At 46.9% G+C, this 20,999-nt stretch overlaps 1 protein-coding gene across 1 annotated transcript in view; it reads left to right on the plus strand.

Moving 5' to 3' along the window:
- Twsg1 (twisted gastrulation BMP signaling modulator 1) overlaps positions 1–13,392 on the plus strand; it is a 45,138-nt gene extending 31,746 nt beyond the window's left edge. The window contains exon 6 of the transcript XR_012908167.1: positions 13,371–13,392. The gene's annotated coding sequence lies outside the window, so the exon portion shown is untranslated. The remainder of the gene's footprint in view (positions 1–13,370) is intronic.
- The last annotated feature ends 7,607 nt before the right edge of the window (positions 13,393–20,999 follow it).

Below are 20,999 nucleotides of genomic sequence, written 5' to 3' on the forward strand. Positions count from 1 at the left end.
CACTGCGCAGTCTGAAAACACGTCCCTGGATGGCGGCAGGAATCCGCCATGCTCTTCCGCCTGCCTAAGCCTGATTCTGCCTTCTGCCCAGGAGCAGGCGGGGAGCTCTGAGTCATCGTCAAGGTCTCAGAGCACTCCTTCCGATCCCAAGCGGGAACACAAACATAGTCCAGAGTTTTCACTGGCGGCACAGCCCCAGGAAGCCACACTTTGAAATGACACAGCGTTTTTTCTGCTGCTGTTGCCGAATCAGGAAATCTCTCTACAGCACGCCACCAACAAACAGCAAAAATCTGTGTTAAACTCTCTCTCCCTTATTTTTAAGACTTCTCAGGTTTTTTAAGTGGGTTTAGTTAGCCACACGTCTGGGCGTCATTTGTAGTAATATGGACGGCGGGGTTGCGTTCCCCAATACCCCAGCCACCCGCTCGGCTCGGCTAGCTTATGCCCCAAATAATTACACGGACACTGTGTTCTTTTAAACACTGCTCTGGCCCATTTCTAATCATCTGTGTAGCGCCCCTAGGTGCGCTTACCGGGAAGATTCTAGCCTAAGTCCATCCTGGGTCGGAGCTGGGGCATGGTGTGCGTCTTCCCTGGAGCAGGTAGCATGGCGTCTCTCCTGAGGCATCTGCTCCGGAGAGCAGAGCTGTGGAGTCTGACCTCACTTCCTCTTCCTCCCGGCATTCTGTTCTGTTTACTCCTCCCACCTATGGGTGGGCCTATCCAATGGGCCTAGCAGTTTCTTTATTTTAACCAATGACCTTCCTCCATCATATTTTGGGCAGATTTCCTATGTGGCTGCAGGCCAACAACACTATCTATTATCTGGCTTAGGAGCATCCAGTGGTAGCCTCTGCCGGGCTTACCCTGTACCAGCGTGATGGAGACACCTGCACGGCCTTGCAGAAACCTTAAAGCCCACCCCCAGTGACACACCTCCATCAAGACCGCACCTCCTAATCCTTCCTTAAAGCCCACCCCCAGTGATACACCTCCTCCATCAAGACCGCACCTCCTAATCCTTCCTTAAAGCCCACCCCCAGTGACACACCTCCTCCATCAAGACCGCACCTCCTAATCCTTCCTTAAAGCCCACCCCCAGTGACACACCTCCTCCATCAAGACCGCACCTCCTAATCCTTCCTTAAAGCCCACCCCCAGTGACACACCTCCTCCATCAAGACCGCACCTCCTAATCCTTCCTTAAAGCCCACCCCCAGTGACACACCTCCTCCATCAAGACCGCACCTCCTAATCCTTCCTAAATAGTCTCCCAACTGGGAACCAAATATTCAAATACAGCAGCCTGTGGGGCCATTCTCATTCAAACCACCACACATAGGAAAATAGTTGTGGACTAGGGTAAGATGTCGTACAGATGAGAGAAGATGGGGCCGAGGATCTTGAGTGGTAGAGGTCCGAGGGAAGACAGATTCGTGGGGAAAGTTACTCCAGTGGCGGACAGTCCTGCAGAGGATAGAGTTGAGATGCAGAGCTGAAGGCTACACCCTAAGCCCAAAGCTCAGGCATCCAGGTGACAGAGCCAGGTGCACCTGCCCCATCCAGCAGCCTTTAAAAGTTACCTTTTTAAACCACGTGTGGTGATGCACACCTTCAGTCCCAGCACTGTCGAGACAGGAGGATCTCTGCTTTCTGTTGAGTTCAATGCCAGCATGGTCCATGACAGGCAGGACAATGGGAAGAGACCCTTCTTCAGAAAATATATGTATTTTTAAATTGGTACATAGTTGTACCAACTGTGCGTATTTGTGGGACACACATGACCTTTCAGGACTTGTATACAGTGTGTCATGATCATACACATGTCTATCATCTTAGTGTTTCTTTGTGTTAGGAACTTTAAAAAACAGACAAACAAAAAGCAGGCTGAAGAGATGACTCAGAGGTTAAGAGCACTGGCTGCTCTTCCAGGGGTCCTGAGTTCAATTCTAAGCAACCATGGTAGCTCACAACCATCTATAATGAGATCTGGTGCCCTTTTCTGGTGTGTAGGTGCACATGCAGGCAGAATACTGTGTACATAAATAAGTAAATCTTTAAAAAAACCTACTATTTTTATAAATTGTATTAATTTTTTTATTTTATGTGCATTGGTGTTTTGCCTGCATATATGCCTATGTGAGGAAGTCAGATAGTTACAGACAGTTGTGGGAGCTGCCATGTAGATGCTGGGAATTGAACCCAAGTCCTCTGGAAGAACAGTCAATGCTCTCAAACACTGAGCAATCTCTCGAGCCCCTATAAATTGTATTAATTGTTGACGGCCTTAGTTACCTTGCTGTGCTATGAAGACCAAAAGTTAGCCGCACCCACCTGCACCCTGCTCACATTGCCACACCTCTCAGGCTTCTGACCCTCGTGTGGCCACTCTCCACTCTCCTGCTTCCTGTGGCAGGCAGCTCTTGTCTTCTGAGCCCAGCTCACGTGACACCGTGTTCCCTTGCTCCCACAGAACTGCAGAATTCAACTCCTTATGTGGTTAAGTAACACAGTATGTATACTCCTCCTGTATCCGTTCACGTGAGCTGTTTGGGGGCCAGTCAGCCTGGTAAGGGAGACGTCTTTAGGAATTGTGGGTCTTCCACATTTCAAGTTTTTTCTAAGCAATTAAAGTGAACTCAAGCCAGGTGGTGGTGGCACGTGTCTTCAGTCTCAGCACTCGGGAGGCAGAGGCAGGTAGATTTCTGTGAGTTTGAGGCCAGCCTGGTCTACAGAGTAAGCTCCAAGACAGCCAGGATAGTTACACAGAGAAACTCTACTTTGAAAAAAACAAAAATAAAGTAAAAAGTTGCGGCGAGCTTCCTGACCAGCAGGAAGGAACAGCCACCAGGAGAGGATTCTTCTCAAATCACGCTTTATTGGAGCCTCTTGGTTGTAGGGACAGCAGAAAGCAAGGGGCCCGGAGATCTGAACTATAGCTGCTTATATAGGGAGTCTGCCTAGCAACTTTTGATACTTTAACTGCTTTTCTGGAGACCCACCGGCAGGAAAGAAAGCAGGGGAACATCCTTGTCAATTACAGACCAGGATGTTCCCCTGCCGGTCAGGGGAGGTGTGGGCAGCTAGATCACAACAACTCACCCTGGTTTCCGGTGGAAGAACTGCAACCCTAATATGGAGTTATCTATCAAGCGAGGCTGGGGCCGAATGCCATCTTGTAATGGCAGCTATTCAAATCGGCTCCCAGCAAAAAAGTAAATTCATTTTACCCAGTGTTAGTGAAAAATTACAGGAGGCCATTGTTTTGGACTAAGTCTGCACCAACAAAGCAAAGTGAAATCGTTTCTCAAACCCCAACCCCCAGAATCAAACTTCAGGGAAGATGGTAGGTCCCTGACAGACTAGTTTTCTTGGAAAAGCAGACTCCAGTCTACCTGAGCATAAGAAAGCCCATCTGTTTTTATCTTTACTGAAAAATCACGCAAACAGATCATGATCAGTCAACTTTTTTCTTTTTTCTCAATGCCATTTCCTTGTTTTTAGCCTACAAACCCCACTGTCCTGATGGGAACTCTGTTTTGTAGAGGACATGGGTAGATCCATGACTCGGGGTCTCACAGTATCATCTTTTGACTCATTCATTTTGGAGGAAGTCAGACTTTATTGTCTAAGCTGGTCTTCAACTCCTGAGCTCCTGTGACCCTGAGTCACTGGCCCACAGGCAGGGGCCGCCCCTCTCCTAACCAGCAGTGAAGCTGATCTACAGCCCCAGGCTTCTGTTCTGAAGAGGAGACGTGTCAGTGTAGAAGCACACAGAAAGCCGCCTCCTCTCCTGCCTGCACTGCCAACTCCCGGAATTCTCAGACTAGATCCCGGGAAAGCAAGGCCCCTATCTACTGGCCAAAGAAACAAATTCCCTTACTAGATTTCAGGAAGTCATTGGGGTTAGTCACAGTCAACACGGAACTACCTCTATGGCATTCCCTTAAGGCATTGCCCTTTCTCTGGGAAGTCTCCATCTGGAAATAGCAGCCCATCCTAGTGGATCTCACGATGAGCGATGGAGGTAGCATAGCCATAGTGAGTCTGGTTCCCACAATCAGCCTAACCATGAACTCCAGCATGAAGGACTGACCATAGGCCATAATGTATACACTAGCCCTTTAAAGTTAAATGGTCTTTAAAATTGACATTATTATGTATATGTATACATATGTATATACATGTATATATATTGTTATATGTAGCTATATATAAATATATATTTTATTTATATTTTATTTAAATGTTATATTTTATTTAAATATATATTAATTAAGGATTTCTGCCTCCTCCCCGCCACCGCCTCCCATTTCCCTCCCCCTCCCCCGATCAAGTCCCTCTCCCTCATCAGCTCGAAGAGCAATCAGGGTTCCCTGACCTGTGGGAAGTCCAAGGACCACCCACCTCCATCCAGGTTTAGTAAGGTGAGCATCCAAACTGCCTAGGCTCCCACAAAGTCAGTGCGTGCAGTAGGATAAAAAACCCATTGCCATCGTCCTTGAGTTCTCAGTAGTCCTCATTGTCCGCTATGTTCAGCGAGTCCGGTTTTATCCCAGGCTTTTTCAGACCCAGGCCAGCTGGCCTTGGTGAGTTCCCGATAGAACATCCCCATTGTCTCAGTGTGTGGGTGCACCCCTCGCGGTCCTGAGTTCCTTGCTCGTGCTCCCTCTCCTTCTGCTCCTGATTTGGACCTTGAGATTTCTGTCCGGTGCTCCAATGTGGGTCTCTAGCATTAATTTTTTTTAATATGGATATTTTCCAGGCGATCTAGCCTACTAAAACTCAAAGGACAGATACCCGACCCTTAACATTTCACTGTGAACACGCATATATTAGCAATGTCAAGGTCTGAAAATAGGGTAACGTCATTAATCCTGACATGGATTAGACATTCAAGAGTTCCTTCCTTCTCGTCGTAAGCTGTCAGTGTGGTACTGACTGTGCAGCCCTGCCCTGGCTGAGTGATCCCGGGGTCAAGACACCTTGTGGTGTAGGTGAGTCCGGAAATGGATCAAACTGTGTGAAATTGACAAATAAGATGAAAGCGGCCGTGCACACCAGGGGTTGGTGTCTGAGGTAGGATGCAGGTGGCCTTGCACACCAGGGGTTGATGTCTGAGGTAGGATGCAGGTGGCCTTGCACACCAGGGGGTTGGTCTCTGAGGAGGACCCAGTAGCCCTGTGGATGTCCAGAGCTAACTGTACTATCCCAGAAGGCCATGCAGCAGCCTCCAGGGAGGGGAGGAGTTGCTGAGGGGGCAGGAGTAGGAAGGGGGACCTCATTTTAGGCCTCTGCTCTTTGGGTTTTGAACCATGATAGTGCATCACCTTGCCCAAGGTAACTCTTACAAGGCTTATTTGTTTTTGTTTTTTAATGTGCCTGCATGAGTTTATGCTCACCACCTTCAGGGGCCTGGGGAAGCCAGAAGAGGGCCTTGGATCTCCTGGAACTGGAGTTACAGGCGTTTGTGAACCACCATGTGGGTTCTGGGAACCCCCCCACACGCACACAGACAGACAGCAGACAGACAGACAGCAGACAGACAGACAGATAGACACACACACACACATACGAGTGACTAGACAGCCACAATCTAATAAAAATCCTACTTCCTTCGTGGCTGATGGTGTGTTCCTTCCTTCGTGGCTGATGGTGTGTTCCTTCCTTCGTGGCTGATGGTGTGTTCCTTCCTTCGTGGCTGATGGTGTGTTCCTTCCTTCTGGGCTGACGGTGTGTTCCACTGATGCTGTGCTTGCCTCACTTGCCAAGGGCTAGGACCTGTGCTCCCTCAGCCACCACCGTAACAAAGCAAACCTGGTACTTAGGTTGTTGTTTTGCTTTGTGTTTGCTACGCTGGGGCCTCACCCCAGTGCTAGGTAAGCACTCTGCCGCTCAGCCACCTCCTCCGCCTGTACACATATTTCAAATAGATAACATAGATTCATTTCTCAAAAATAGTTTCCAAGCCAAGTGGTGGTGGTGCATGTCTTTAGTCCCAGCACTCAGGAGGCAGAAGCAGTCAGATCTCTGTGAGTTCAAGGTCAGCTTGGTCTACAAACCAAGTTACAGGACAGTGGGGGCTACATAGAAAGATTCTGACTCACAAAACAACAAAAATAGTTTGCAAATAGGATCTTCCGTCTGAACGATGGCTTTAGGACAGACAATCCTGCAGCATGTGACTTTTCCCACCATGGGATTTTTCCTTCTTCCTCATGGGGGAATTCAAGAGTGTAAATTCAGTTCATAATATTCCTTTACCAACTGCATCCAAGCATCCTTAAAGCTTTTCCCAACTAATAAAAGACACAAGGGAAAAAAAAATCCCAAGCCATCATTTCCTAAGAGTTATCTTCAGGGACTGGAGAGACTGCTCACTGGTTAAGAGAACATGCTGAGTTTTGTTTGTTTGTTCTTTTGGTTTTTCGAGACAGGGTTTCTCTGTGGCTTTGGAGCCTGTCCTGGAACTAGCTCTAGTAGACCAGGCTGGCCTCGAACTCACAGAGATCTTCCTGCCTCTGCCTCCCGAGTGCTGGGATTAAAGGCGTGTGCCACCACTGCCCCGCTGAACTTGCTGTTTTTGCAGGGGATCTGAGTTTGGTTCCCAGCACCCATATCAAGGCAGCTCACAACTGCTTGTTACTCCTACTCCAGGAAATTCTTCTGGCCATGGCAGGCATTCGTACACGTGTGTGCACACATAAAAGAATGATTTTCAAGAAGAATGCATTTTGAATTACATAAAACACTGGCCCGGGTTTGCATCTGCTAGTGTTGCTTGTGATGTGTGAAAGCCCAGCCCTCCTCAGGCTTCCTGTGTCCCCATCCTCCTGTCCTGATAATGGGGCCTCCATGTCAGTCATGGCTTAGAATGTCCTTGCCATTGTGGTTATACAAAGAACTTAGTTATTTGTCAGGGCCAGCGCTCCCAGCTTGGAGAGGAAGCACTGGAGTGTGCTCATGTTAGGGCAACTGTTCATTTATTAGAGCAAACCTTCTTGCAAGAGTTTGTAATTCACTTGTGGGCCGTTTGGAACAGACTTTCCAGATTTCCTCCCAGGGATCTTTGCGCACAAGAGCATGAAGCTCCACCAGGCTGCAGTACACTTCCTGGCTCCATTCCTGAAGCCATGGCAGGAGGCCAGGCATGTTCACGCTCTAAGGCTCCAAACAACAAAAACAGCACCCAAACCAAACTGATGGGACTCCTTAAAGGACACGGTCTCCCGCTGACTGGAAACACTGACTGATGGCCAAGAATTCAGTGACTGCCGTGACATTCAGACAGCAGAGCAGCTGCCCTTCCGGGCTGTGCAAAAGGGGACCACTGCAATGAGGGGCCTTCCCCAGCATGCAGGTCTCCAAATAGCCACGTCCTGTTCAGCTGCTCTTCTGCTCTTGCTGACTTTGGTTTTGGAAGAACATCCACAAACATGGGAGAAGGGGAGAAAATTGTTTCTTATTCAATACTGAGTCTTCTGATGCTAGTGAGCTACAAAGATGGACTGAAAAAAAAAACCACCCACAATTTCAGTCGTTTTCAAATGCAGATCTCCCTGCTGCAGCAGTAAGCAGCCAGGCCTGCAATGGAGCGGCGATGGGGCTTCTGCAAGGGTGGCATAAATAGCACCTGCAGAGCATGCACGCATTGCACAAGCCCATGAACTAAAGAATGACACCCTAGGTGCCTTCTGGTCACCACATACACACACACACACACACACATGCACACACACACACACACACACATGCACACATGTATTGCACCAGCCCATGAACTGAAGAATGACACCCTAGGTGCCTTCTGGTCACCACACACACACATGCACACACACACGCACACACATTCACACGCACGTGCACACATGCACACACACGCACACACACACACAAAGAGAGGAAACCAAAGAACGATGTAGGTGTCGTCACCATGAGGTGTCTTAGGTCACTGTTGCTGCTCCCGGATCTCAGAGCCCATCCACCTCTCCCATCATGCACAAGTCAGTTAGGGCATGCCCTGCGTGGATTGGCTCCATACCTGTGCTGACTAGTTTTCTGTCAACTTGACTCAAGCGAGAGTCATCTGAGACATCAATTGAAAAAACGCTTCCCTAAGACTGGTCGGTAGCCAAACCTGCAGAGCATCTTCTTAATTAGTGATTGATGGAGGAGAGCCCAGCCCACGGTGGGTGGTTCCATCCCCGGGCTGGTGGTCCTAGGTTCTGTAACAAAGCAGGTAAGCAAGACATGGGAAGCAAGCCAGTAAGCATCGTCCCTCCATAGCCTCAGCATCAGCTCCTGCTTTCGGGATCCTGCTGTGTTTGAGTTCCTGTCCTGACTTCCTTCAGTGATGAGCAGCAATGTTGAAGTGTGACCCCAATAAACCCTTTCCTCCCCAAATTGCTCTTTGGTCATGGTGTTTTGTCGCAGCAACAGTGACCTAAGACGCCTCATGGTGATGACACCTACATCCTTCTTTGGCTTCCTCTCTTTGTGTGTGCATGCGCGTGTGCGCGCGCACCGTGTGTTTGTGTGTGTGTGTGTGTGTGTGTGTGTGTGTGTGTGTGTGTGTATGGTGAACAAAAGACTCCTAGAATGTCATTCTTCAGAATTCATCTAACTTGTTTTTTGAGAAAAGGTTTCTTACTGGCCTGGAGGCCGACTGGCCAGTAAGTCTCAGAGACCATCTCTGCTTCCCCAGTGTTGAATTGCGTGTGCCACCGTGCTTGGCTTTTTTTTTTTCTTTTTTAAATACAGGTTCTAGGGATGGAACCCAAGTCCTCATGCTTGCAAAGCAAGCACTTCCCCAACAGAGCAGTCTCCTTAGCCCCCCTTCTTTATGAAGTACGCCCACTGACTCCTGGCACAGAGGGCTATGGAAGGCACAGGGCCATGGAGGAGAGATGCTGGGAAGCAAGCCCCAGAGGCTGGTGCAAACAAGGGAAGGGCAGGGATATTCTCTCAGTGAGCAGTCTGACTAGGAACTTGGCTAAACCATCCTAATTACACAGGGCTGAGGGAGGGTGGGGCTGATAAGCTCTGCAAGTCACACCTGTGAAGAAAAGCTAACACGTTTGAGAAACTGTGGACGCGGCCCAGTGCTATACAGGGTAGGGCCATCTCACCTTGCTCTTTCACCGAGGCATGCAGACCCGCCTTGATTCCAGAAGTCTCCTCAGTCCCCTGTGTGCACACCTGTGCCGGCATGCACGGGAACTTCCTTACCATGATCCTATTGGTTCTTGAGACATTTCAGTTACTGTTTACAGTCCAAACTCAAAGAGAGAAAATACTCTCTTAGACATTTTGTGTCTATGCAAATCTAACGATATAGTTATGAGTCAGATGGAGATGGAATATTGTGACCTTAACATGAAAGCATATTGTGAGCATTCTCCCGCGATCGCCTCAGTGTTATCAGACCCTGCCAGGTACCCACACAGTAAAGTCCAGTCGGATGCCATCGTACTGAAATGTACCCATCACTTGCAACAGACCCGAAGAGTCGGAGGCGTGGGAGTGTTCTTCCCAGGCCAGGCTACCTTCCAAAAGCCTGAACAGACACAAGCCCTTTAGTGGCTTCTACTAGGAGGTCACAGTAACATTCCCATAACAGAAGCGTATTGTCACAAAAGCTGAGTCCGTAAATACTCACCTGACGCAAACGTGGAGACCCAAGTTTGATCCCCAGCACTCACGTCAAAAAGGGTGTGTGGTGGGCCCTGTCACCATTCTAGGGATAGGAGAGAGAGTGGAGGCAGTCAAATCCCTGGAGCTAACTGGCCAGTCAGCCTTTCTTCAAGACTCGGTCAATGACAAGGTGGAGCCCGACAGCTGGCTCAGCAGGTAAGGTGTTTACCACTGAGCCTGCAACCTCATCTTCATCTGTGTGTCCCACGCGAAAACTGGGAACCAGCTTTTGGAAGTTGTTCTCTGACCTATATCCATACACAATGAATCCATCAACCAGTGTAAAAAATTGTTGAAAAAGCAAGGTGGACTGCTCCTGAGGAGAGGCGGCTGAGGTCGACCTCTGGCCTCCATACACACTTGAGCACACATGTGAACATGCATCCACACACGTGTCAAATAGGAAGCATACTCCAATTCCGTTCTGAGGCATTTTACATTGATTAACTTTGTGTATGTGTGCGTGTGCATGTGTGTGTGTGCGTGTGTGTGTTCCAGTATGTTGACCTGTGCATTTGTGTACCCTTTGTAGGTCAGGGGTAGACGTTGAGGACTTTCTCCTTGACTTTCCTACTCTTTTCTGAAACAGTTGTTCACCAAACCACTTGACTGGCTTCCCGCTAAACTCACCCTCGTGTCCTCAGATCTTGAGTTACAGGTGTGTACAGACTTGCCTGGCTCTGATGGTGTCAGGAATCTGAACTCGGGTCATGTAAGCCCTTTACATACTGAGCTAACTCCCCAATTCCAGGAAGATCTTTTGAGGCCAGCCTGGGCACCTGTCCTATTTGGCATTTCCTGTCAACTTGACACAGTCTAGGTTCATCTGAGAAGAAACACTTCATTAAGGAATTGCCTTGGTCAGACTGGCCTGTGAGCATTTCTGCATGGGGGTAGGGGGTGTGTGTGTCTTGATTATTAGTCGATGCAGGAGAGTTTATGTGGACACCTGGGCAGGTGATCCTGGGCTGTTCAAGAAAGCCTGAGTGAGCCAGAAAGCAGGGGTCCTCCATGGTTCCTGCCTCAAGAATTATGACCTTAAAGTGTAAGCTAAATAAACTCTTTCCTATCCTACTTACTGTTGGTCAGAGTGTTTTTAGCACATCAAATCAAATCAAGCTAGAAGCTGGGCGGTGGTGATGCGCTCGGGAGGCAGAGGCAGGAGGATGTCTGAATTTGAGACCAGTCTGATCTACAAAGTGAGTTCCAGGACAGTCTGAGCTACATAGAGAGATCCTGTTTCAGAAAACCGGAGAGAGAGAGAGAGAGAGAGAGAGAGAGAGAGAGAGAGAGAGAGAGAGAGAGAGAGCAAAGTAAGATAGCAGGACAGCAAGATAGGTGATAGATAGATAGATAGATAGATAGATAGATAGATAGATGATAGATAGATGATAGATAGATAGATAGATAGATAGATAGATAGATAGATAGATAGACAGACAGACAGATACACATTGTCTTAGTTAGGGTTTCTATTGCTGTAAAGCAAATGAAGCAACTCTAATAAAGGAAAACATTTAACTGAGGTGGTGGCTTATAGTTTTTGTTTGTTATTATCACGACAGGGAGCATGGCAGCTGGGGGCACGGCAGCGTGCAGGCAGACATGGTGTTTGAAAAGTAGCTGAGATCTTGATGTGAAGGCAGCAGGGAGTGGTCTGTCCTTTCTCTCTTGTACTCCCGAGGAAACCAGGGCTTTGTGCATTTGTGGCCAATACCACGCTTCTGGGATGCATCTCAGCCGCCTCTCCTCAGGAGCAGTCCACCTTGCTTTTTCAACAATTTTTTACACTGGTTGATGGATTCATTGTGTATGGATATAGGTCAGAGAACAACTTCCAAAAGCTGGTTCCCAGTTTTCGCGTGGGGCACACAGATGAAGCTGAGGTTGCAGGCTCAGTGGTAAACACCTTACCTGCTGAGCCAGCTGTTGGGCTCCACCTTGTCATTGACCGAGTCTTGAAGAGAGGCTGACTGGCCAGTTAGCTCCAGTGGTCTGTCTCAATAGGCATAGCTTGAGCCTATTCCAGACCTCACAGCCCACCTCCATAGTGACACACTACCTCCAACAAGACCACACCTACTCCAATAAGCCATACATCCTAATAGTACCACTCACATTTTCTTTCAAACTACCATATACATGTATATGTATATGCACACACACACACACACATGTATACACACACATCTCGTTTCCTTCTCAGAGGATCAAATGCAAGCTCTTACCAGAACCCATAAAATCGTCTGTTGCTGCCTCATCCGTTCCCCTCCAGGGCTCGCTTTCTTGAGGTCTGCCTCACGCTCTGGAGATAGGAGCTGCCTCTGGTCCCTCTCTAAACGACTATATCAAGATCGGTACCAATTTCCACACATGCTGTGCTATGGTCTTCCAAGGCAGTCATCTCTAAGCTGAGATGTAACCCGGAAGCGTGGCATTGGCCAAAAAACGCACAAAGCCCTGCTTTCCTCGGCAGTACAAAAAGGGAAAGGACAAGAGAAAGTGGCCATTGTGCCAGCTCCACTCTCAACAGGGACCTCACCCAAGGTTGTTGTACCTGTTCGTTCAGCTGGGCTGTGAAGCGTGGCCTCTAGGCTCCTGGTGAGGCCATTACTAAAGTCCCAGTGTTGCTCTTTAATGGCTCCAGGGATTTGGGCTGCTCGGGTGGTGCCTGAGTCTTATTATGCAAACCAAAGGCAACAAACGTTTCCCTTGAAGGAGGAGGGGTGTGGGAGGTGGCGGGCTGTAAAGGAGCTGAGGACGCGAGGTGCAGACTCGATGGCTGACCTCAGCGACATCTTGTTGGATGGTGGCTTCGATTTGAAAATGCCTTAAACCGTGGAAAGCATTTTCTCTGGCCAGCCTGGCATGGAAACATACTGTTGGCTGTCCCATCAAACGGCACAAGGATTCCTTCTCTAAGGGCAACATGTGGCCTCAATTATGGTGATGACACCGCACCCGACACAGCACGCATGCTCCAGTGTGGAATGGGGCTGGGGTGCGGCCGAGACAGTGGTCAGAGGGCTTGAGGGCTTGAGAGCAAGACTTTGAACTGGTCTGTGCCACGGGCTTGTCCTTGCTCTGCGATAAGGTCCCTATTGTTCTTGCAGTCTGTTCGCGGTCACGATAAGAGCGCTGAAAACGGGGTGCTTTAAAAACTGGTCTGGAGTGACACCCAGAGTTAGGTGGTTTCTGGACCAGCCCACCACCACCTACCAACTGACTTACCTGTGCTAGGTGCGTCATTCAGGCGATGGCTCCCACCAAAAGCGCCATTCCTGGGGAATACCTGGCAGAGGTCTGTCTCTAGCCAGATGATTTTTCAGGAGTAACTTTCATGTGTGCTCTGCTGAAGGAACTAGCCAGGATTTATTTATAGTCATTACCGTAAAGGAGGGAGATTTTTTTTTCCTTCCTATCTTTTAAAGCTATGCTTTCTGAGTGTACTATTTAAAACATACTGCTTCAAATCAGTCTGAGGAAATGACCTGGAGCTGAGACCTTGCTCTGCAAGGCTCCAGAGAGGTTCTGGATTCTGTTCTGGCTACTTTTGAATATACCTAGAATGTTCCAAAGTGAGAATTTAAAATAGCAAACCTTTCAATTTGTTAAAAGCACACTTAAAATAATTAGGCATAAACTTAAATTTTCCCTTTTCTATCGTTCTCTAGAAAATCCTGTTTCTATAACGAACACAAAGAAGAAAGCACCTTGCCATGAACCAGGTCTGTTTTTCTAGGGAGACTTAGAGGAAGCCGGGAGGAGACCAGAGTGAGGAAAGAGACCAGAGTAGGCTGTTTTCCCTCTGCTCTTGCAAGGCAAACACCATGTGACTGCTGGCACCTGCTGTGTGGGAGTTTCCTACACAGTCCAGCCAGGGAGCCATCAACCCTACAGCAGTGAACTAGAGCTGGATGTCTCTGGTCTCGCTGGTATCTCACAGGCTCTACCTGGAGGTGGTATCATAACTTAGCTCCAAGACAGCCTCAGGTTCAGACGCCAGGCGCAGCCACAGGTGACTTTCCCTCTGCTTCTACTTGACCAGCGAGAGGTAAGTTTGAGTTCTTTCTCCCAGCCCCTCCGTGGTTCTTTTAACTCATTCACTTGACCCAAGAACTTTGAGCAGCGGCCATGTACATTTGCTGTCTATTGTAAAGGATGTCATGAAGCCTGGTGTGCTAGTTGCATTGTTACAGGAAGCTGAGATGGGGGATTGAAAGTGTTCTGTGGAAAGAATGAACCCAAGTCAAGGCATGGGAGTGACAGTCGTACTGGTCAGTTTGTGAGATCAACGATGTCAACTGGGCATAGGCTGGAGTCCTTTGAGAAAATGCCTCACCAGACTGGCCCACAGGCAGAGAGTTCTTCTTCTTCTTCTTCTTCTTCTTCTTCTTCTTCTTCTTCTTCTTCTTCTTCTTCTTCTTCTCCTTCTCCTTCTCCTTCTCCTTCTCCTTCTCCTTCTCCTTCTTCCTCCTGCTCCTCCTCCTCCTCTCCTTCTTCTTCTCCTTCTCCTTCTCCTTCTCCTCCTTCTCCTTCTCCTTCTCCTTCTCCTTCTCCTTCTCCTTCTCCTTCTCCTTCTCCTTCTTCTTCTTCTTCTTCTTCTTCTTCTTCTTCACGATTGATGTAGGAGGGCCCAGCTCACTGTGGGCGGTGTCACCCCTGGGCTGGCTGTCCTGGATACTATAAGAAAGCAGACTGAACTTACAGCCAATTAGCAGCAAGCCAGTTAGCACTGTTCCTCCATGGCCTCTGCTTTAGTTCCTGCCTCCAGGTTCCTGCCCTGCTTGATGGTTCCTGCCTAGATCTCCCTCAGTAATGAGCTGTTACCTGAGAGTTGTGAGCTGAAATAAACCCTTTCCTGCCCAAGTAGCTTTGGTCATGGTCTTCTGTTTATGATTTTCTTTTCCTTTCATTTGTTATGCATGCAGTGTTCAGCTAGCATGTATGACTGCACACCAGAAGAGGGCACCAGATCTCATTACAGATGGCTATGAGCCACCATGTGGTTGCTGGGAATTGAACTCAGGACCTCTGGCAGAACAGTCAGTGCTCTTAACCTCTGAGCCATCTCTTCATGGTTTTTTTTATCAAAGCAATAGAAAACGTAAGACAAGTTATCAGACAAGAACTGCTATAAACATTTAAATAAAGAATTTACTTTGCATGGCTGAGGAGAGTCCTTTGTGGGGAGAGTGTTCTGTGGGGAGAGTGCTTTGTGGGAGAGCACTCCGTAGGGAGAGTGCTCCATGGGGAGAGTACTCCGTGGGGAGAGTGCTCTGTGGGGAGAGTGCTCCATGGGGAGAGTGCTTGCTGTGTGTCAATCTGAGTTTGAATACTAAACACCATCCAAAATTTCCCTAATTTTCTTCCCAAATTTGTTGTTATTGTTGGTTTTGTTGTTGTTGTTGTTATGTGTTTGCTTTGGTTTGGTAGTTGTTAGCTTGTTTTGCTTTATTTTGTTTTTTTAGATGAGGTCACCTGTGTAACCTAGACCAGCCTTGAACTCACAGTGTAACTACACAGGCTTCAAACTAGCAATCTTCCTGGTTAGCCTACCAAGTATTTGGATTGCCGTGTGCATTGCTATGACCTAGTCTAATCAATGTTCAGCTATAACACAAGATCGCTTTAATTTTTTAATCCACAAAATCTGTTAAAAAGTAAACTTGGGTCCCAGCCTTCGGAAGGCAGAGGCAGGCAGATCTCTGTGAGTTCGAGGTCAGCCTGAGTTAGAAACCCTGTCTCAAAAAACTGGAAAAGAAAAAAAAAGGTAAACTTGAGTGTACTAAACTGTTTCTCTGTTGTTTAATCAATACAGTAGCCAGGTGGTGGTGGTGCACACCTTTAATCCCAGCACTTGGGAGGCAGAGGCAGATGGATCTTTTAGTTGAAGGCCAGACTGGCCTACAGAGTAAGTTCCAGCATAGCCATAGCTACACAGAGAAATCTTGTCTTAAAAATAAATAAATAAACAAACAAACAATAAACGATATGAGTTAATTTTCTCACTATTCTGGAGATAATAAATATAAGACATGATGTCCACAGGGCTGGTTTCCTCTGAAGCCTCTCTCCATGGCTTATGAATTACAATCTTCTCATGTCTTCCTATAGTCTTCTTTCTCTGTGTGTGAGGTAATTGTCTCTTCTTTAAAGAATATTGATTGATTGTGTCTTCCTGTTTCTGTAGTTGTGAAGAGACACCACAGTCACAGCAACTCCTAAGAAGGAAAAGCATTTAATTGGGTGGTTTACATTTTCAGAGGTTTAGTCCATCATCATCATGGCAGGACACGGTGGCGTCCAGGCAGCCATGGTGCTAGAGAAGGAGCTGAGAGTGACTTGCAGGCAACAGGAAGTGGTCTGAAACACTGCGTGGCTTGAGCATATAAGAGATCTCAAAGTCCGCCCCCACAGTGACACACTTCCTCCAACAAGGCCATAGCTACTCCAACAAAGCTACATTTCCTAATAGTGCCACTCCCTATGGGTTTATGGATGCCAGTTACATTCAAACTACCTCAGATTGATTGATTGATTGATTGATTGATTGATTGATTGCAGCACAGGGCTCACACATACTAGACAGCATCTACCACTAAGCTATTTTCTTGCCTCAGCCCAATTATTTTTAGTTGATACAGAATTGTACATATTCATAGAATATGGACTAACATTTCATTATATGTAAACACTGTATAATATGATGAGATTAAATTAATTATATGTCATCACCCCAAATACTTATCACTTCATGTTAAGTGATCATCCAAATCCCATTTTGAACTGTAATGGTTAATCTCAATTGTCAACCTGAAAAGACCTGGAATTTCTGAGGCAATGGGCCTCCTACTTATAGAAGACTCTTAGCTAGAAAGTCTGCTTTCACCTTTAAAGAAGTCGGGGTTTATAGGTCCAAAAGATATAAATGTTGCTTGCTGATTATACAAATCTTAAAAACTTTAAAAAGGTTTTTAATTAACTGAGTTTCTTAAGTGAAAAGGTTCAAAACTGAGACACAATTAATTATCTGCCATCCTAAATTGGTCTCATATGTAAAATTCAGGCCTCACTTTTGCTAGAACTGAAGGAGGAAGACACACACACAACACACACACACAGAGGGGGGGCAGAGAGGCACGCTCACAGAGAGGTTTACCTTGCTGCCAGGTTTCATTTTAAGAAAACTCACAAAACAGGTTTCAATGAAAGACAAACTCAAGCTACCATGCAGTTGTCACTGGCTGAAAATTTACTACTCCTTTATTTTAGAAAGCTTTTTTTCAATGTGGACTCTCAGTAACCAAATACCTGTGTCTCATGGTAAATGGTAGGATGTTTCCAGATAAAAAGTTAGAAGTTTGAGTAAGTTCTGAGAATCTGAGGAAGTGATTTAAGGTGTGTAAAACAAGACAACAATAACAACAAAAGGCTTAATGATGAAATATAAGACTTCAAAATTCAAGGTTTAACATTAATAAATGGACTTCTGATATGTTATTAATCTAGCCTTTGTACTTGCTACTATTATCATAGTCACAGGCTCAAACTTTTAAATTTCCTTTGATTGCTTTTCTTTTCCTTTGAGACAGGGTTTCTCTGTATAGTCTTGACTGTCCTGGAACTCACTCTGTAAGCCAGGCTGGTCTCGAACTCACAGAGATCTGCCTGCCTCTGCCTCCCAAGTGCTGGGATTAAAGGTGTGCGCCAACCACCACCCAGTTCTTTGCTTGCTTTCAAAATATAGATTTGAAAGTGCTTCTTTCTCATGGTGCTAAAATCACCGGTGTCCAGTTGTAACCATCTAGACCTCTGGATAGAGGAAATGGTGTTCCTGCTTTTAGGAAGCATCTTCTGGGTCCTCAGCTCTTCTTCTTCTCTGTGTTCTTTCCTCCCAAGGAATTTCTGTCCAGTGTGATTGCTCCCTGTCTCTTCAGGTTCAGTCAGTGAACTAGATGTTTCTGATGGAATTTCCCAAATCTCCTGTCGTTCCCCTCATGGTCTCTGATATTCCAGCCCCTCTAGGCTCTAGGCCTACAGTGACCCAATTTCAAATAATAATAATAATAATACAGCATGCCTTATCATCGACAAGATGTTGAAATGTTAGGTCTTGGGTGTTGTGGAATAATCCTTTTGTACACTGTGGAGATGTGTCACTTGGGTTGATTTAATAAAAAGCTGAATGGCCAATAGCTAGGGAGAATTTTGGAGGCAGAGAGAACACTGAGAAGAAGGGGAGATGCCAGGATACAGGGCAAGCAGCATGGGCATTACAAAGCAATGGTAACTGAGCCATGTAAAAGAATATTTATATGAGTTATTTTAAGTTATAAGAACTAGCTAGAAACAAGCCTAAACTATCAGTCAAGATTTCATAATTAATAATAATTCTCTGTGTCATTATTTGGGATTTGGCAGTCCTGACAAAAAAAATCAAATTAGACTCAGGCAGTTTATATATCTAGACACGAGCTCAAACTGATCTATACAAGGATTTCTGGCAGTTAGATAAAAGCCAGAAGTCCTCAGGAACTTGGGAAACACATTTCTGTCCCCCATAAGGACTCACTTCCCTTGCTCTTCCAGAAAGAAGTGGTTCTCCATTGACAGATACCTGTGGCGGCGTATCAGAGCCCATGCGGGCCTCCAGGCCTCCTCAGTGGCTCCTTGTGATACATCTCAAAGCATGCACACTAGCATCCTGGTCCTTCCACCTCCCCAGGTTGCCCTCCTCCCAGATAGCCATTTGTTCTCTGTGGTTTAGCAAGATTCCCCCACCCCTGTCCATGCTCTCCTTGCTATTCTCTCTCATGTTCTTCTCTTCCTCCCTAACTAGTTCACTATTCTCTCTGGCTTTCCTGCTATCCTTGCTATTCTCTGGAGTCATATTTTGGTTGTGATCTAACAAATAAAGCTTGCCTGGAGATCAGAGTGTGAAGCTAAGCCACTAGTTAGCCATAGAGGCCAGGGCTCTAGAACTCAGTGAGAGGAATATAAGGTGGGAGGAGACAGGAGCTCATAGCATTCAGTCTGAGCATTGAGTTGGGGCATTCTGTACAAGGATTCATGGAAACAAGATTGCCCCTTTGGTCTAAGGATTCAGAAGTAAAAAGTCTCTCTAGTGGCTGGCTCCTTTCCTTCTCTGATCTTTCAGCATTTACTCCATATCTGACTCCAGGCTTTTACTATTAAGACAATCACACTACATTCTCTATCTCTTGCTATCTCCACTGCTCTCTCCCATTCTTTGAGATCTCTTGTAGATAGACCTGGTCATATCCAGTCTTTCTCTCTGTCCTGGATACTTCCAAATGTCTCTGGATGCTCTCTGTCCTGCCCACAATAACTCCCCCACCACACACACACTAATAACAGAGTGGTCATTTCGCCAGTTTATCTCCCACACACCCCCTCGCACACAGTTAATCAAGGTGTGAAGCTCCGCCCACTGTGGGTGGAACCATTCCCTGGGCTGGCATCCCAGACTGGATCACAGGGAGAAATTGAGTTGTGCACAATCATTCGTCATTCTGTCTCCGGCATGGGCACGCAGTGTGACCAGCTGCTTCACCATCCTGACGCCTTGACTCCGTCTACCTGATGGTCTGTACTTGAACTGTTGCTTTCCTCAGGATATTTTATCACAGCCACTAGGAAGCAACTAAGACAGACATACAACTAGTGTTGGAAATCGTGAATCACGCAACACCAGGTGACAACAGTGATTGGGAAGGACACCATAGTGTCCTGGAGAGGGGCTTTGTTAGGTGCATACAGACACATGGTAAAGAAAACCCTCCCTGGAAAGTCCCTAGGGAGAGGTTAATTGGTGGTGTAATAATTAGGTTAATCTGATAGGTTAAACTTGTCTTCATTTAGGGTTGTTACACGGTAGCCTAGAACATAGTGGTTAATCCTGAGTTGAGTCTTGGTTTGCTTCCGTAGGAATACAGAACTCTCTAGCCTAACGGTCTCCCAAATTAATTACTGTGACAACCCCTAAGTGTAAAACACTGATTATCTTGTAATACTCCAGCCTTGCTGTTGGAAGTGTTTGCATTTGGTTTTGTGTGTTAGGGTTGTTTTGAGGCAGCCGGCAGCCTTGGCTGGACTGTAACTCAGAGAGCTCACTGTCTGCGCCTCCTGAGAGTGGGCACTCAAGGCGCGTGCCATCATGGCTGATTGCTGCTTTTCATTTGTTTGCTTTTTGTTTCTCTAAACAGGGTTTCACTGTGTAGCCCTGGCTGACCTGGAGCTCACTCTGTAGACCAGGCTGGCCTCAAACTCACAGAGATCCGCCTGCCTCTGCCTCTCAAGAGCTATGATTAAAGGCGTGTGCCACTACTACCCAGCTCGATGTATGGGTGTTTTGCCTCCATGTTTATCTGCACATGACCTATGTGTCTGGTACCTATCAAAGCGGGCCACAAGAGGGCACAGAGTCCCTCAGAACTGGAGTTACAAAGGGTTATGAGCCACTGTGTAGGTCCTGGGATCAAACCCGGGTCCTCTGGAAAATTACCCAGTGCTCTCAACTGCTGAGCCATCTCTCCTGTGCTGATATACATAATTCCACCTTATAAAAAATGGACTTGGCTTACAAAGGTACGTCCTATGTGATGCACTCATTGTCGGACACTTGACTCTGCCTTTAACTGAATTTTGTTTGTGCTCACATGGTCCTAGCAACTGCTGAGCTTTGCCAAATTCAACAGCTAACAAGGTTAAGTTGCTCTGGGCACATCAGCTGTGTGTTTCAAGAGGTTAGAAGCCAGAATGCCTCTAAACTGATGATGGAGGGCAGAAACGCCTAAGACTGAGGCACTGTTGGTTTTTGACAGCTGACTTTGTATTTTGTCTCAAGGCTTTTCTTCGGAGACTGTCTTTGTTCTCAGAAAGAAAGAAAAAAAAGTATACAAAACTTGATGCATAAGTCTATGGCTCATTGTAGCCCACTGAGATTCTGTGTCGGTTAGCTTCCAGTCACTTGACGAAAGACCCCAGTAATTAGCTCTTGAGATGTCAAGGTTTATTGGGGCACTTTAAGAAGGCCCATCCACCGTGCTTAGTCCCATCACACTGCCGTGGCAGCAGCGTATCAGGGTGGGAGTTTGTGGTTAGGGAACCTGTCACTTAATGTCTGTGAAGTAAGAGAGGAAGGGCCCAATATTTCAAGGGCACAGCCCACGACCTAGCTTCCCCCAGCCCAGCCCCTCTTCCTAGTAGTTCTTTCTACCTCCTGTAGAGCCGCAGGCTGGAGACTAAGCCTCCAACCCCACTGCCTTCAGGGAGCTTTC

Source organism: Microtus pennsylvanicus, chromosome 17, assembly GCF_037038515.1.
Source record: "Microtus pennsylvanicus isolate mMicPen1 chromosome 17, mMicPen1.hap1, whole genome shotgun sequence".
Classification (NCBI taxonomy): Eukaryota; Metazoa; Chordata; class Mammalia; order Rodentia; family Cricetidae; genus Microtus; species Microtus pennsylvanicus.